The sequence below is a fragment of the Toxorhynchites rutilus genome, chromosome 2, assembly GCF_029784135.1.
Source record: "Toxorhynchites rutilus septentrionalis strain SRP chromosome 2, ASM2978413v1, whole genome shotgun sequence".
NCBI lineage: Eukaryota > Metazoa > Arthropoda > Insecta > Diptera > Culicidae > Toxorhynchites > Toxorhynchites rutilus.
The window spans coordinates 121,860,205-121,864,625 of NC_073745.1; the positions used below are offsets into that span (position 1 = coordinate 121,860,205).

The following is a 4,421-nucleotide window of genomic DNA, read 5'->3' on the forward strand; positions in this document are numbered from 1 at the left end:
AAAAAAGGCACTTGTCCAAAAAAAGTTAGTCCTATACTCGCGTCGGTGTGTCAGACCGAAAGTGTTAAAAAAGTGGCACACGTCCCCATTGTACCAAAACATGCGATACGCTAAACGATAACGAACGACAAATAACGAAACTAGAGAGAATCGCAAATTCGTAGTGTTGATATTTTCTAAGAAATGAACGAATTATTGATTTCTCGTTCTGACAGACCAATGCGCGAGTATAGGAGTGTTAAGAATGTCAATAAATACAGCGAAGTTAATAAATCTTAGGCCACTTTCGTTAGTACGCAGATGGGCGCTGAACCTACCAATTTCCGACCTGAACTGCTCCCCTGATTCTACTCCGATTCTGATTCGATCGGATAACAAAAAAAGGGCGATTGTCTTTCCTAAAAGCATAAACCAGATTCTTATTTTGCAGATCTTTTACACGGTTTCTCTTTTTTTTCCAGAATGTATACACTGTGATTCTCGTTTTTCACGGTACGTAGGGTAGATAGGGGCAATATGGTCCCCCTAAGAACGAAACGTCCTAAATCATGTTGGAACATCTATAAATTATGCTACATATTAAAACCTCACGATTTGAAACCTTATTGATCGATGTAGATTGTATGAATACGTTTTACAAAAGATTTATGTGGAAAAATTACACTTTTAAAAAGATGTTCCATTTCCATCGATCGAAAACACTACGGCACTACGGCAAAATGGGCCACCATGCGGGGCAATATAACCATGTTTATTGATTCAATATTTTAAGCATGTTTTCGTAGAGGAATAACGTAACAAGTTCATAAAACGAAACCTTATTCTATTTTGCAACTATTACGTGTATTTCATTGGATTCCATTCAGTTTGCATGTACAAAAAATAACAATGTGATCAAAGTGATTGGACTACAAGTTTACGTTGCTCAAATCAGGAACAGAGAATATCTGAGCATCTATAGCATTGTTTCCGTTTATCGCCACCAGTAGAGGAACTGAATTGTGTCCCACAGTAGTAACATAAGGTGTCCTGTGGAATATTCTATAATGGTTATTCCTTGCTCAGCACCCTGCGCTCATCTGCCTTTTTCTCCGCATTGCTAGGATTTTGGAATTTTCGGTCTGCTCCTGTTGAATAAAGATAATAACTTTTAGTTTACTTGCTGCTCCTATGGAAACAAAGATAGTTACTGGAATCACTGATGTTTTATCGGCGTTGAATTGCCTTTCTGGTGGAGTGTTGTATTTCTGCTGTACGTCCTCCAGTAAAACGTAGAATTTCCCGACTGCAACGCGATTGAATCATTTAATCCTAGCGGCGGATGTTGCTTCTGGTGTCCGATGTGAGATTTGTGGGTGACACTTTCGAAAACCAGCCAGCCAATCTATTCCGGCTAATTGCTTTTGATTATTGAAAGAGTGAGAAATATGGAGCAGCAAAGGGTCTGCACAACGTAGATAACGTTTAAGTGTTTCTCGCGGGACACAATGCACTAAGGGTGGGTTTAGACTAGTGATATATTCATATGAAGAAATATGATGAGCTTTATAGAAATCGCATCAACCGTTTACACTAGCGTGAACTTCTATAATGAATATATTCATATCTTCGGTGAATTTATTCACCTGAAGTAGAACTGCATCCAACTTTAGTGATTTCTCACCAGTGAGAAATTCACAAGTTTCTCGTTTACATATGCTGAATTTATTCAAGTTATATATACCTCGAATAAGTGTATCATATTTATTCTCACCCGTTTACACCTATTTCACGTGAATAAATCCATCTATAGCTATAGATCTCCCTAATGTAAACCCGCCATAAGGATGCTTGCCACACTGTCGTACTTCTCTTCGCTGCATCGGTGGCCGCGTTCAATTCCATTTTTTACAATCAGATGTTCTGATATAATTCCGCACCATGATTCCACATCTAACTATTTCTAACTATGTTTACAATTTTTGACAACTGTTTTTACAGTTTATGTTGAAAAAATACCTGGTCATAATGCCCCAAGCAAGTATGCCCATTCCGCCCCGTACATTTACGCTCAATAAAAATGAAACGTTCTTTTACATGAAACGGCAAAGCAATCAGTGAAAATGTTCAGAAATAATACCAGTACGAATTGATATAAAGAGCAGTCATAAATTTCAGCATGGAGCGTACAGAGCTTATTTTGATGACTGTTTTTTATGTTTTTCGTGATAATCAGTCAGTGTGATATTTCTCTCAATATCTTTATACAACAATTGAATTTGAATACGGTTTTCACGGAGATACTTAATAAGAGTATTTCTAACACAATTGTTGGCAAATAAGTGTTATTGGTTCAATAACAAGCCCAAACGAACGGTGGCCCATCCGGATATTTACGCAAGACATCCGGATATTTACGCAGCAAATCTCTTGAAATGTCAAGAGTTCTCAACGGTTTCCCTTTGGGCCGAAAGAAAACAACCCATGGTGCCTTTGAGGACTGTTGGTAATATCGCGTCCGCGCAACAATAGCATCAGCGGACGCCATAACGGTTGCGCAGACGGTGCGCAACCGCCTATAAAAACAAACAAAAAAAACACACACACACTCACACGCACACACTCGCGCAAAAATTCAACTTAAAACTAACTTAGAGTAAAAACTAACTTAAACTAAAAATTAGTTCAAATAAAAAATCTTCTTGAAAAAAAAACAATAATTTCTTTAAGAAAAAAAAAAATAATAAAAACTTGAAAAAAAAATTCAGTCTGATGAGTCCGAACAACTGAACAACCCTATTCGGAGAGCTATACAGCGCCGCACGCTATGGTATAAGCACAATAGCGTGACAATTTCGTGAAATTTCAGTATTTTTGAAGTGTTCCAAACTTTATTTTAATTCAATTTTACTTCTCGTTACGTCGACCAAAAACGTAAACGAACAAAGTCAGAGTCACACAATCTTTTATACCATCGCGTTTTTTTTTTTTTTTTTTTTATTAATTCGTTTATTTTTACAGGCTCAGTTACTTAAGTTTAAAGGAGCCGAATTCTTAAATATAATTTTAAAACTATATATATAAACAATTTTCTTACATCTATGGTTAGTAAGGTGGAAAACCGATTACTCGCGGTGTACTCGAGATTAGAAGGGTGACATATTTTTAGGAGAAGGATGGGATATAAGGAAATTGTAACAATGTTGATGAACACTCATTTCTTAAATCTATTCGTATATCTATAGTGTATTTACATTTCAACTTATTCTACTATTTATAGCAAGGGGACGAATTACCCGCAAAGGAAGGAAAGGAGGGTATAAGGATGTAGGGACAATCACACACGAAGATCTATATCTTTAAGGAAAACATATATATGGGACATGTAATCGAGGTCTAACCGAGCCAACACATCTCTCACCGGCACATTGGGCTGCCTTCCTCTAGCCCCAAGGGAGTTTTCTAAATTCGATCTGGCAACAAGATACACCTCACACGCCCAAACAACGTGTTCGATGTCGTGGTAACCTCGGCCACAAATGCAGAGATTGCTACCGGCCAGATTGAAACGAAAGAGTAACGCGTCTAACGAACAGTGATTGGACATGAGTCGGGAGAAGGTGCGAATAAAGTCCCGACTCAAGTCTAGACTTTTGAACCACGGTTTGAGGCTAACCTTAGGGATAATCGAGTGAAACCACCGGCCCAATTCATCTTCATTCCACTTGCGTTGCCAGTTAGCGATGGTATTTTTGCGGACTAAAGAATAAAATTCATTGAAGGCGATTTGACGCTGATAAATATCGCCTTCAATTGCACCTACCTTTGCTAATGAGTCAGCCCTCTCATTACCCGGAATGGAGCAATGTGAAGGGACCCAGATAAAGGTAATGACATAACAGCGTCTCGATAAAGCACTCAAAATTTCTCGTATTCTCTCAAGGAAGTACGGCGAGTGCTTTTCCGGCCTCACTGAACGGATAGCTTCGACAGAGCTAAGACTATCCGTTACAATGTAATAGTGTTCAACAGGTCGTGAGGCGACGCTGTCCAGCGCCCAATGAATTGCTGCCAATTCAGCAATATACACTGAGCAAGGATTCTGAAGACTGTGTGAGGTGCTAAAAAATTCGTTGAACACTCCAAATCCTGTGGACTCGTTTATAGTGGACCCATCAGTAAAGTACATATTATCACAATTGATACCCCCATACTTTTCATCGAAGATCGTTGGAGCGATCCTCGATCGTTGGTAATCTGAATATTCATGGATATCTTGCTTCATGGACAGATCAAAATGCACAGAGGAATTGATGTAGTCAAGGAAACAAACACGGTTGGGAATATACGAAGAAGGATCAACCTGCATGGAGATGAATTCATGATATGAACTCATGAATCCGGAGTGAAAATTTAGCTCGATCAGCTGCTCAAAATTTCCG

General features: G+C 38.6%; 1 long non-coding RNA gene across 1 annotated transcript; it reads right to left on the reverse strand.

The window, feature by feature from the left end:
- Positions 1 to 827: 827 nt before the first annotated feature.
- Positions 828 to 2,143, reverse strand: LOC129769172 (uncharacterized). Its single transcript, XR_008741828.1, has 3 exons — positions 1,754 to 2,143; positions 1,191 to 1,698; positions 828 to 1,127 (listed from the first exon to the last, which is right to left on the reverse strand). It is a non-coding gene; the product is annotated as an uncharacterized LOC129769172 (long non-coding RNA).
- Positions 2,144 to 4,421: the final 2,278 nt, after the last annotated feature.